This window comes from Rhinoderma darwinii, chromosome 4, assembly GCF_050947455.1.
Source record: "Rhinoderma darwinii isolate aRhiDar2 chromosome 4, aRhiDar2.hap1, whole genome shotgun sequence".
Taxonomy (NCBI): domain Eukaryota; kingdom Metazoa; phylum Chordata; class Amphibia; order Anura; family Rhinodermatidae; genus Rhinoderma; species Rhinoderma darwinii.
Genome location: NC_134690.1, coordinates 410,052,274 through 410,066,910, shown reverse-complemented (window position 1 = coordinate 410,066,910; position 14,637 = coordinate 410,052,274). Strand labels below are relative to the sequence as shown.

At 46.1% G+C, this 14,637-nt stretch overlaps 1 protein-coding gene across 1 annotated transcript in view; it reads left to right on the top strand.

Moving 5' to 3' along the window:
- Positions 1-14,637, top strand: part of GNMT (glycine N-methyltransferase) — a 61,502-nt gene that overhangs the window by 35,057 nt on the left and 11,808 nt on the right. The gene's annotated exons all lie outside the window — the stretch shown is intronic.

The window sequence follows — 14,637 nt, the reverse complement described above, 5'->3', positions numbered from 1 at the left end:
CTTTGTATCAGAATGCAGTAGGGGTGCACGTCCGAGCGGGGCTGCGGCTGTGTGATACAACCATTGCCCCGCTCCTGAGTCCTGACAAGTGTGCGTGCGCGCGGTCAGCATGATGTGATGTGACCAGACCTGCACTAATGATTTCCGACACTGAAGACAGAACATGGCGGGCGCACTACAAATCACCCCATTTTCTGTCTTCAGTGCCTTCGCCGCCGTTCATTAGTGCAGCGCCGGCCGTACCACCTCATGCCGATCGCACACGCGTGCGGTTATTGTCAGGAGCGGGGCAATGGTTGTATTACACAGCCGCAGCCCCACTCTAACGGCGGAGATCAGAGAAACCTCTAATTTCTGCCGCTATTTTCCTGAATGCTGCGATCAAAGCTGACCGCCACCGCAGCATTCAATGAGAAGGGGGATCCCTGTGACGCGATGAAAGGACAAACCATATATGGGCAGACAGTCCATAGAAGGACCCCAGGGCTGTCTAACCATATTTCCTGTTAGGGCATACTTAGGTCTGTCCTAATAACTGCCTGTGTACTATCCATATATAGATATATGCCGCTACATGAACGTTTAAAAATAAAGTTTAAAAAAAATAAAATAATGTTAAATAAAAAATTACACACATTTTTTCCAATAAACATTAAAATAAGTCTCAATACATAAAATATACACACATTCAGTATCGTTGCGGCCGCAATAACAAATTTATAACGTCATTTATGATTACGCTCTTAAAATAAAAACTGTTTTCTTTCTTGCTCGTCAGAGCACAGAGCAGGGAGGGGGAGGGGGGAGCACAGAGGAGGGAGGGGGAGGGGGGAGCACAGAGGAGGGAGGAGGGGGGAAGCACAGAGGAGGGAGGGGGGGAGCACAGAGGAGGGAGGGGGGGAGCGCAGGGGGGAGCATAGAGGAGGGGGAGGGGGGAGCACAGAGGAGGGAGGGGGGGGAGCACAGGGGAGGGGGAGGGGGGGGAGCACAGGGGAGGGGCAGGGGGGAGCAGGGAGGGGGGAGCACAGGGGAGGGAGGAGGGGGAGCACAGGGGAGGGGGGGGAGCACAGGGGAGGGGGAGGGGGGAGCACAGGGGAGGGGGAGCACAGAGGAGGGAGGGCAGGGGGGAGGGAGAGCACAGAGGGGAGGGGGGAGCACGGGGGAGAAGGGAGCACAGGGGAGGGGGGAGCACGGGGGAGGGGGTGGAGCACAGGGGAGGGGGTGGAGCACAGGGGAGGGGGGGAGCACAGAGGAGGGGGGAGCATAGAGGGGGAGGGGGGAGCGCAGAGGAGGGGGGAGCACAGAGGGGGGAGCACAGGGGAGGAGGGAGGGGGAGCACTGAGGAGACGGATAAGGGGGGAAACACGGGGGAGGAGGGGAGCACGACCTCTTGACTAACAAGATAGTGATTTTATCACAAAAATAGGTGAATTGCGTGAACCTACAGACACCGACTCTCAAACACTCTCACTCTTATCTATATACTGTGCTGTACTGTGTATATGGCTGCTGTATATAACCGGTTATCTATATACTATGATGTACTGTGTATATGGCTGCTGTATATAACCGGTTATCTATATACTATGCTGTACTGTGTATATGGCTGCTGTATATAACCGGTTATCTATATACTATGCGGTGCTGTGTATATGGCTGCTGTATATAACCGGTTATCTATATACTATGCTGTACTGTGTATATGGCTGCTGTATATAACCGGTTATCTATATACTGTGCTGTACTGTGTATATGGCTGCTGTATATAACCGGTTATCTATATACTGTGCTGTACTGTGTATATGGCTGCTGTATATAACCGGTTATCTATATACTATGCTGTACTGTGTTGGCGGCTGTTGTATATAACCGGTTATCTATATACTATGCTGTACTGTGTATATGGCTGCTGTATATAACCGGTTATCTATATACTATGCGGTGCTGTGTATATGGCTGCTGTATATAACCGGTTATCTATATACTATGCTGTACTGTGTATATGGCTGCTGTATATAACCGGTTATCTATATACTATGCGGTGCTGTGTATATGGCTGCTGTATATAACCGGTTATCTATATACTATGCTGTACTGTGTATATGGCTGCTGTATATAACCGGTTATCTATATACTGTGCTGTACTGTGTATATGGCTGCTGTATATAACCGGTTATCTATATACTATGATGTACTGTGTATATGGCTGCTGTATATAACCGGTTATCTATATACTATGCTGTACTGTGTATATGGCTGCTGTATATAACCGGTTATCTATATACTGTGCTGTACTGTGTATATGGCTGCTGTATATAACCGGTTATCTATATACTATGCTGTACTGTGTATATGGCTGCTGTATATAACCGGTTATCTATATACTATGCTGTACTGTGTATATGGCTGCTGTATATAACCGGTTATCTATATACTATGCTGTACTGTGTATATGGCTGCTGTATATAACCGGTTATCTATATACTGTGCTGTACTGTGTATATGGCTGCTGTATATAACCGGTTATCTATATACTATGCTGTACTGTGTATATGGTTGCTGTATATAACCGGTTATCTATATACTGTGCTGTACTGTGTATATGGCTGCTGTATATAACCGGTTATCTATATACTATGCTGTACTGTGTATATGGCTGCTGTATATAACCGGTTATCTATATACTATGCTGTACTGTGTATATGGCTGCTGTATATAACCGGTTATCTATATACTATGCTGTACTGTGTATATGGCTGCTGTATATAACCGGTTATCTATATACTGTGCTGTACTGTGTATATGGCTGCTGTATATAACCGGTTATCTATATACTATGCTGTACTGTGTATATGGCTGCTGTATATAACCGGTTATCTATATACTGTGCTGTACTGTGTATATGGCTGCTGTATATAACCGGTTATCTATATACTATGCTGTACTGTGTATATGGCTGCTGTATATAACCGGTTATCTATATACTATGCGGTGCTGTGTATATGGCTGCTGTATATAACCGGTTATCTATATACTATGCGGTGCTGTGTATATGGCTGCTGTATATAACCGGTTATCTATATACTGTGCTGTACTGTGTATATGGCTGCTGTATATAACCGGTTATCTATATACTATGCTGTGCTGTGTATATGGCTGCTGTATATAACCGGTTATCTATATACTGTGCTGTACTGTGTATATGGCTGCTGTATATAACCGGTTATCTATATACTATGCTGTACTGTGTATATGGCTGCTGTATATAACCTGTTATCTATATACTGTGCTGTACTGTGTATATGGCTGCTGTATATAACCGGTTATCTATATACTATGCTGTACTGTGTATATGGCTGCTGTATATAACCTGTTATCTATATACTGTGCTGTACTGTGTATATGGCTGCTGTATATAACCGGTTATCTATATACTATGCTGTACTGTGTATATGGCTGCTGTATATAACCGGTTATCTATATACTATGCTGTACTGTGTATATGGCTGCTGTATATAACCGGTTATCTATATACTGTGCTGTACTGTGTATATGGCTGCTGTATATGACCGGTTATCTATAAAATCGTATTGGTCAGCAGATTTTCTCCATTATTAATTTATGCTCAAAATTTACAACTCTGCCCTTCACCGCGCCAAAAAAAGTCCATGTCACCTTCTCGTCTCCACCATATAATAATCCAAAATGACTCTCTGATACTTTTCACTCCCTCCTTAGTCCTAAAGTTCAGACGCCGATCACAGATCTCAGAGCTGAAGACCTGGCCACTTATTTTAAAGTTAAAACTGACAACATCCGGCATGATATCTCCCAGTCCCCTAGTAACATGGATCCCCTTCCCTCCCGCACTCCCTCTTCTTCACTTTCAGCATTTGACCCTATAACAGAAGATGATGTCTCCAGTTTCCTCTCTTCTTCTCGTCCTACTACCTGCCCTAGTGATCCTGTCCCCCCACACCTCCGCCAGTCCCTCTCCCAGGCTGTCACTGGGCTCCTCTCTTCTTCTCATCCTACTACTTGTCCTAGTGATCCTTATCCCCTCACACCTCCTCCAGTCCCTCTCCCCGGCTGTCACTGGGCTCCTCTCTTCTTCTCATCCTACTACTTGTCCTAGTTATCCTATCCCCTCACACCTCCTCCAGTCCATCTCCCCGGCTGTCACTAGGCTCATCTCTTCTTCTCATCCTACTACTTGTCCTAGTGATCCTATCCCCTCACACCTCCTCCAGTCCCTCTCCCCGGCTGTCTCTAGGCTCCTCTCTTCTTCTCGTCCTACTACCTCTCCTAGTGATCCTATCCCCTCACATCTCCTCCAGTCCCTCTCCCCGGCTGTCTCTAGGCTCCTCTCTTCTCGTCCTACTACCTGTCCTAGTGACCCTATCCCCTCACACCTCCTCCAGTCCCTCTCCCCGGCCGTCTCCAGTCCCTCTCCCCTCACACCTCCTCCAGTCCCCCTCCCCGGCTGTCTCTAAGCTCCTCTCTTCTTCTCGTCCTACTACCTGCTCTAGTGATCCTATCCTCTCACACCTCCTCCAGTCCCTCTCCCCGGCTGTCTACAGTCCCTCTCCCCTCACACCTCCTCCAGTCCCCCTCCCCGGCTGTCTCTAGGCTCCTCTCTTCTTCTCGTCCTACTACCTGTCCTAGTGATCCTATCCCCTCACACCTCCTCCAGTCCCTCTCCCCTCACACCTCCTCCAGTCCCCCTTACCGGCTGTCTCTAGGCTCCTCTCTTCTACTCGTCCTACTACCTGCCCTAGTGATCCTATCCCCCCACACCTCCGCCAGTCCATCTCCCAGGCTCCTCTCCTTCTCATCCTATTACCTGTCCTAGTGACCCTATCCCCTCACACCTCCTCCAGTCCCTCTCCCCGGCTGTCTCCAGTCCCTCTCCCCGGCTGCCTCTAGGCTCCTCTCTTCTTCTCGTCCTACTACCTGTCCTAGTGATCCTATCCCCTCACACCTCCTCCAGTCCCTCTCCCCTCACACCTCGTCCAGTCCCTCTCCCTGTCTGTCTCTAGGCTCCTCTCTTCTTCTCGTCCTACTACCTTCCCTAGTGACCCTATCCCCTCACAGCTCCTCCAGTCCCTCTCCCAGACTGTCTCCAGGCTCCTCTCTTCTTCTCGTCCTACTACCTGCCCTAGTGACCCTATCCCCTCACACCTCCTCCAGTCCCTCTCCCCGGCTGTCTTCAGTCCCTCTCACCTCACACCTCCTCCAGTTCCCCTCCCCGGCTGTCTCTAGGCTCCTCTCTTCTTCTCGTCCTACTACCTGTCCTAGTGATCCTATCCCTTCACACCTCCTCCAGTCCCTCTCCCCTCACACCTGATCCAGTCCCCCTCACCGGCTGTTTCTAGGCTCCTCTCTTCTTCTCGTCCTACTACCTGTCCTAGTGATCCTCTCCCCTCACACCTCCTCCAGTTCCTCTCCCCGGCTGTCTCCAGTACCTCTCCCCTCACACCTCCTCCAGTCCCTCTCCAGGCTCCTCTATACTTCTCGTCCTACTACCTGCCCTAGTGACCCTCTCCACTCACACCTCCTCCGGTCCCTCTCCCCTCACACCTCCTCCGGTCCCTCTCCCCTCACACCTCCTCCAGTCCCTCTCCCCTCACACCTCCTCCAGTCTCTCTCCCCGGCTGTCACTGGTCACCTGACTATAATATTTATCCTCTCTCTTTCCTCTGGTATCTTTCCCTCCTCTATTAAACATGTAATTATAAACCCATTACTGAAAAAACCAACTCTTGACCCATCCAGCGCTGCCAACTACCGACCAGTCTCTAATCTGCCCTTCATCTCCAAACTCCTGGAATGCTTGGTCTACTCTCGCCTTATCCGCTATTTCTCTGCTAACGCCATTCTTGACCCCTTACAATCTGGTTTCCGCACTCTACACTCCACAGAGACTGCCCTGACTAAAGTCTCAAACGATCTCTTGGCGGCTAAATCTGATGGTAAATCCTCTCTCCTGATTCTTCTGGATGTCTCTGCCGCCTGTGACACTGTAGACCACAAACTCCTACTTAACATGCTCCACTATTGGTGTTAAGGACGCGGCTCTCTCTTGGTTTTCCTCCTATCTCTCTGACCGCTCGTTCAGTGGGTCATTTGCTGCTTCTACTTCTCCTCTTTTCTCTCTACACAGCCCCTACTGGACAAACCATCAGCCATTTGGCTTCCAGTACCATCTCTACGCTGATGACACCCCATTATATACCTCTTACCATGACATTACCGCCGCTCTAATATAAAATATCAAAGATTGTCTATCCACTGCCTCTAACATCATGTCCTCCAGTGATTGTCTGTCCACTGCTATCACTACCATCACTCCTGGGCAGCACGCCCGCTATCTCTATCACTACCGTCCCTCCTGGGCAGCACGCCCGCTGTCTCTATCACTACCATAACGCCTAAGCAGCACGCCCGCTGTCTCTATCACTACCATAACTCCTAAGCAGCACGCCCGCTGTCTCTATCTCTATCATCACTCCTGGGCAGCACGCCCACTGTCTTTATCACTACCATCACTCCTGGGCAGCACGCCCGCTGTCTCTATCACTACCATCACTTCTAGGCAGCAAGCCCGCTGTCTCTATCACTACCATCACTTCTAGGCAGCATGCCCGCTGTCTCTATCACTACCATCACTTCTAGGCAGCATGCCCGCTGTCTCTATCACTACCATCACTCCTGGGCAGCACGCCTGCTGTCTCTATCACTGTCATCACTCCTGGGCAGCACGCCCGCTGTCTTTATCACTACCATCACTCCTGGGCAGCACGCCCGCTGTCTCTATCACTACCATAACTTCTAAGCAGCACGCCCGCTGTCTCTATCACTACCATCATTCCTGGGCAGCATGCCCGCTGTCTCTATCACTACCATAACTCCTGGGCAGCACGCCCGCTGTCTGTATCACTACCGTCACTCCTGGGCAGCACGCCCGCTGTCTCTATCACTACCATCACTTCTAGGCAGCACGCCCGCTGTCTCTATCACTACCATCACTCCTAAGCAGCATGCCCGCTGTCTCTATCACTACCATCACTTCTAGGCAGCATGCCCGCTGTCTCTATCACTACCATCACTCCTGGGCAGCACGCCTGCTGTCTCTATCACTGTCATCACTCCTGGGCAGCACGCCCGCTGTCTTTATCACTACCATCACTCCTGGGCAGCACGCCCGCTGTCTCTATCACTACCATAACTTCTAAGCAGCACGCCCGCTGTCTCTATCACTACCATCATTCCTGGGCAGCATGCCCGCTGTCTCTATCACTACCATAACTCCTGGGCAGCACGCCCGCTGTCTGTATCACTACCGTCACTCCTGGGCAGCACGCCCGCTGTCTCTATCACTACCATCACTTCTAGGCAGCACGCCCGCTGTCTCTATCACTACCATCACTCCTAAGCAGCATGCCCGCTGTCTCTATCACTACCAAAACTCCTGGGCAGCACGCCCACTGTCTCTATCACTACCATAACTCCTGGGCAGCATGCCCGCTGTCTCTATCACTACCAATGTCAGGTCCGTATTTCACACCGAATAACCACCTCTGTAAATTGAAAGCTGAAGGCATGCCTGGAAAGAAGTACACCACACAGAGTAATGTTGGTAGACATCCCCTCCCTCAGCCAGGAGGAAGACTGAAACTTTATTCAGAACAAAGAAACAGAAAAAGAAACATGCCCCTCCCTAGAGATGTGGGACTTGCTTAAGTCCCATTGGCTCCTCAGCTGTAAGTTTTCCTGTACATTCTTCTTCACACTCCTCTTTGCATTCCAGGGGGCTGTGTCTTCCATAGGCGTGTTATGCAGACTATTTGTGCTCCATGAATCCAATCTCTTTGTGTAATATACTGAATATATGGCTTGAGAAAGGTTCCTGTTGAACCGAAACGTTGCTTTATTGAGGTGAATAAATCCACTTTTTGCTTTCATCTACTCTGAAGTCCTGGTGCCGTTGCTGTGTTCTATGCTTCTCTCTATTCTCTTGGGGAATTGATTCACCCCCAGGTAACGAGCACATGGCCTGATTTTCTGGAAACCATTGGAGTGCTGTGTTCATCTACCATTGGACTGTATATATATATATATATATATATATATGTAAGGATAATATTTTTCAAACAATATACATAGTAATGATCCCTGACAGTCCCCCCTAAAAATATTATTATTCTATCCCTGAGTCTTGCCTATCAACCTACCACTGACCACTCGAACCAGGCGGGTAGGGATTTTGGATTTCTTCACCAGCTTGAGACGAGCTACTCCTGATGAGTAACCCCCCTTTGTACCTGGACTTCCAAGTTTTCGGAGTGGTCCTAACTTTCCCTATTCTCATCAGGATACAGGATGGTTGTCTTGGTATAATCTACAAACCGCTGCTGGTTGTAATATATATATAATCCCGTCTACATTTTTATTAATGGTAATAATTGTCGCACTGTCACTTACTGTCCTAATGGGACTTTACCCCTGCAAATATGACAGGTCATGGGCAGCACAGTGACCTTCACCTCACACCTTCACATAAAACTCCTCAGATTGTAATTTGCAGCACTGTGGCATATTTACACACATTATAATTATAAACCTCAGACATTATAAACAATAGGGCCTCAACTAATAATCATAATGCTATCACCAATCTCATGCTATCACCCTCAGGTTTCGGGTCCCATCAGTTCATTGCCAGTCCTGTACACCATCGTCCTCTTCTTCTCCTGTCTTCTGCTCTTCACTGACTGTCACCCTCAGGGTAACCCACACAATTGTGGAGTCAGACTACATTGGTGTCCAGTGGGGGAGTTATTATTACCCCATCCTAGCCACTTACTTATCAAAACACTTGATCCTGCTGACGGATTCACTCAGGTCTTTGGTCTTTACTTTGATCTTTGCTGATGTCATCAGGACTTGGTTTGGTCGTTGTCATCTGTCTGACACAGTCTCCTTTTGGTTTACGTCATCAGGCTGTACATAGAACCTCATGCTGTGAGCCTGGGGTGAGATCCCACGTAGGCGGATTAGTGGAGTTGTATTGTGACTATCACAAACCCTCCGCATCTGTACTCTTCCTCTGGCAAGTTACTTGTCTGGGCGGCCGCTTAGAATTGTGACACTGCCGTCAGTTCATGATAAACGCGTTGTACTGGCTCAGGCTGTGCCTGCCGCATCTCAGTGATGGAGTTCATCGTGTTAAAAGTCTTTTAGTTCATATTTACTGGCGCTTGCTGGGGACCCCCAACTCTTGTCATTTGTTAAAATAAATACTAATCTGGTGATAACATCATCCGCATACATTATAAACGTTGTTCTAAGTACATACAATAATGTCAGGCCCTTAAATGACATCAAACACCTATATATATATATATATGTATATATATATGTATATATATATATGGAAAAACTTCTCTGTTACAATGGACAGTGCACCTAGAAGATGTGTGATTACTGGGTACATTTCATTTGCACTTGGTGATACTCTTTCAGCAGGATTTGCACCTTGATCTCAGCTGATTGCCTAGAACATCTCCACCTCACAGAAACATACACAGATTCCACATGTTTATCTGACAAGTGTCTTAAACCAATTTTTCTTACTCTAATCTGGTTCGTTCTACCTGGGAAAGCCTCTCAAGGTCTGTTCTCTTTGTGGGAGGCGGGTATGATAAGGTCGGCACCGGTCTGCCAGGACTGTTCTGTAGGCAAATCAAACAGCTCTAACAGAATTTAGCAGCAACAGATGTAAAGCCTGGGACATACCAATTAGATCTTACCATGTCGATCCTTGCAGTCTTGGGGCATATGTGAGGTCATACACTATCAATACAAGTGCTATCAAGAATGCATTGGGCGCTACCAGTTTACCTTCCTTTATCCGTCCACATTCTGTCAGAATCTGGTTCTCACGCCTTCCGCTCCCAGTTGGACTCTTCCTGTGGAGAACAATCTTTTCATAGCCTAATCAGTAGTTGATCTTAATCAGATAATTAACTTGAAGAAAAACATTAACAATGACAGATTTATTTTAAACGTTCACACTAGTCAGTGACTAAAACTGATACCTACAAACTGATTCTTCTTCTTTATATATATCTACACATACACATATACACTGCACAGAATTCTCTGCTCTAAAATTTCCCTTTCACAACAAAAATAAAAATAAACAAATAAAAATGTTTTCGAATGGGAATATTCCGCTTCTGTACCTTTTATCTGACGCCTCCAATAGTCCAATGCTGAGGCTGGTCTAGAACTTTACATAAAACTTAACCTCAGTATTTAATATTCCCACAACCCTTCTTAAAGGGAATGTGTTGCCAGAAAAACATGTTTTTTTTAAAAAAATTAAACATTTAGTGTGTGGGTGATTAAACATTGTTCAAATTGTTTTTATTTTTTTCACGAGTCAGGAAATATTATAAATTAATTCTAATTTATAATACTACCCATTTTTGGTCACTAGATGGAGCTATTCCCAAAATTGCAGCATTGCAACATTGGGTTAAAAGCCCTCGCTCTAGTGAGCTCTCAGCATCCCCCCCTCCTTTATCCTGGCTAGTGCCGGGATAAACGAGGGGTTTGAACGGTGTAACCTCCTACACTGTGTGTCGCCATTTTTTGAGCTAACACACAGTGTAGTAGGTTTACATACAGTAGTAAACACACACAAACACGAACATACATTGAAATCTCTTACCTGCTCCTGCCGCCGTGGCTCCCTCCGGCCCGTCCGCTCCGTTTGCTGCCGCTGGTCCAAGTGCACAAATCCGGAAGCCGCGACCGGAAGTAGTAATATTACTGTCCGGCCGCGACTTCCGGTCCACAGGAAAATGGCGCCGGACGGCGCCAATTTCGAATTGGACTGTGTGGGAGCGGCGCAAGAAAAAGTGTAAAAATAAGAACAAGTAAAACACACACACACAAATGAATATAAACGTTTTTAATAAAGCACTAACATCTTTAACATATAAAAAAATTATTTGTGATGACACTGTTCCTTTAAATACAGTTATTAAACAAACTAACCTTGGGACAACGTCTAGAGAACTGCTGACATCTTATCATTGTACAAACACCAGGTCAATACTTGGGATAAGCACTGTTCCCCTGTCACTACACACAACGTCTGCAGTGGGGAAGATACCGGCCGGGCTTCAGGCCCCCCTGAGAACAGATCTACACACACGAGCACATTGTCATACACTTCTACCTCAGGTAGTTGTATGTTCTGCAGTGTCTGGGACGGATAATCTGGCCGGGCTGCACTTTTCACAGGTACCTTTGCTGTTTTACCTATGTCATGCAGTGCGCACATCATGCACTCTGCTACAAACCAAGCGGTGGCATTATTGTATCCAGGGACAAGCCAATTTACTGACACCTGGCTACACATACTCTTGTCAGTTCTGTCTTCTCTTGCTCTCTCAATTGGCTTACCCGATGATCCAATAAAGTTCCTACTACCAATGGGCCCATAATTGAGGGCGATGCCAAAAGCGTACCTAGAGTCAGTGTAAATGTCGGCCGTCTTACATTCTGCCAGGTTACAGCCTCAGCGAGCACCTCCAGCTCCGCTCCTTGAGATGAACAAGAAGGTGAGAGTTGTTTCTGGGTAATTTACCTGGTGCCTCGTATCCTGTCTTGTACATACTGTATATGATCAAGTATTTCTACATTACAAATTTACATTAAAAACCCACGTCACATATAGATAGAACATTTCAAAGGGGTGGCGTCTTCATCCTCTAAAATAAAACCAAATGTTATGCACTTCTCCACACTCATCTGATCCAGAACACTTTGAGAATCTCACTTTTATCAGATTCTGCAAATACTTGATTAATACAAAAACAAATAAAAAATAAAAAATTCCTAAAAACTTTACATCAAATTAACAATGCCCAGACAAATTTTTTTTGTTTTGCCTTCTCCCCCATCTAAATCTGTAAAGACCCATCTGTGAGTGACGTCACCTCCTGTGTAACTTTGCTGGAGGGGCATGGTCTTTTACACAATACCTCATATTGGGTGGAGACTACAGCACAGCTTACCCAGTGCCATATTTACCGTTCTGGAAGGATCTGGAACCATCTACACAAAAAAACCTCAAAATGTAGGTTACTCTCATACACATTTAATCTGGATTACTCATTGGGGTCTCATACACATTTTGTAGATCTCCTGAAACCAAATTAATTAATTCAAAATAAGCCAAAATTGTACCTGATCAGTTCCTTCACCATTCCCCCCTTTGTGGACTCTGCGAAAGTAATGTAGCAGAGTTCAAAACTACATCTCAACATAACAAAGTCGGGCACTAGTTGAACCCCCTGTAATGTATAACAGCCTGAAACAAAAATGACCTTTTCCTGACGAAAATACATGTTATCTTTACAATGACATAACTCATGTGTGAAATCAAAAACAAAACAATTGTAGTTAGTTATTCAATAAAACAGAAAATATTATATCTGATAACATTAATTACTGCAAACCAATAAACTGTATATAAAAATAGGGAAAGGTGGGGGCACATACATTTTCAAAACCCCGTGTCTCACAGTATCTGTAGTTTAATACATCTGAATTAACATCAAAACACATGAAATCTGATCACATCATAACACATAAATATCGGAACTTTTATAAACAACAGCGCATGCGCAAAGAGAAGAAATGTATTTAGGTTTGTAGACATCACTGATATATATATATATATCTCTAAAAGCAGTGCATATTGAAATCCCTTTGTCTCATCAGCCCTGCAGACTGCACCCAGTCAGCCGCCCTCCTCCTCCCAAACACAGCATACTACAGGGGAGGGGGGGGGGGGTCACACACTCACCTCGCACAGCTTCTAGTCTCACAATCTTAACACTTTCAATGCCGGCAAAACAACATACGTATCTGCAATCATTCATCACACCATTGTATGGGAATTATCTACGTTCAAATCATCAAACACATAATCTGTAACAGTCCAATCTGTCGGCCACCATCTCTATATTATGATGACGTGTTGTTTCATCAGTGAACAGCGTCCCGCACACTAGAATGGAACCTCTGTAAATAGAAAAGACACTGCAGAATGTATTTACAAATGACAAAATGAACAAGGCGATTATTTCATACTGATTTGGTTGGGCCGGGCGTGGCCACATCAGGGGCGGGGGGGGGGGGAGGGGGCAGCCTCTCCCATTGGAAACAACACACTCGACATGAGGTACAGACGCCATTATAAGGTGTGGGCTGCTCCTTACAGAGCCATTATAAGGTGGGGGCTGTTCTTTTGTTTTCTAATACATATAACATAACATAATATAATACCTTTCTTATTCCTAACTTCCTCTTCTGCAAATCCCTCTAAAGCACTTTCCATCAACTTACTACCTTCCAACTTCCCTTTGTTCTCCAGAATACCTTTTGCCCAATCTCCGGCTTGCAGCCGCCCTCCTCTATGGATTCCACACACTTCCATCAATTTCTTCATTTTACTCACATACTGCTTCCCTTCTCTTCGCTTCACTAAATCATATGCCTAACAGTCTATATTATACATGTAATTTATATAACAATTTTCGGTCAACGACTCCCAGGCCTCGCCGGAAATATTACAATTCCTCAGTCTACAGCCTCCGGTCCGCCGAAATATTACAATTCCTAGTCTGCAATGTATTTATTATTACATCTCGCTAGGATATAACAATCTTTTTCTAGACTCTCCGGCCTTGCTGGAAATATTAAAATCTCACAGGTCTATAGCTCTCCGGTCTGTTATTTAATCTTTAGCTAGACTCTCCGGCCTCGCTGGAAATATTAAAATCTCGCAGTCTATAGCTCTCCGGTCTGTTATATAATCTTTATCTAGTCCCTAATTACCCAGAGGATGGTTAGTCGGGCGCAACTAAGGTCTCACAGGTTTTCGACCTCACAGCAGAAAATATCGCCTCTGTCGCCTGAGATAATCCAGGAAATCAACAAAAGGGTTCTACAGATCGCCACAAGACTGTCCACTAACACAGATAAGTCGAAGATTTATCAAATCAACTGACTTACCGGGCTTAGTATGGAGGTGATCAAATTCCTTCAGTGGGCAACTTTGAGTCCTCTGTTTCACCCTGTGATTGTCGATTGTCCGGATTTTGATATTTCCTTGAGTGAGGCCCCACGTTCGGGCGCCAAATGTCAGGTCCGTATTTCACACCGAATAACCACCTCTGTAAATTGAAAGCTGAAGGCATGCCTGGAAAGAAGTACACCACACAGAGTAATGTTGGTAGACATCCCCTCCCTCAGCCAGGAGGAAGACTGAAACTTTATTCAGAACAAAGAAACACAGAAAAAGACACATGCCCCTCCCTAGAGATGTGGGACTTGCTTAAGTCCCATTGGCTCCTCAGCTATAAGTTTTCCTGTACATTCTTCTCTCCCTGACACCATCACTGCTGGGCAGCACGCCCGCTGTCTCTATCACTGCCATAACTCCTGGGCAGCATGCCCGATGTCTCTATCACTACCATCACTCCTGGGCAGCATGCCCGTTGTCTCTATCACTGCCATAAATCCTGGGCAGCATGCCCGATGTCTCTATCACTG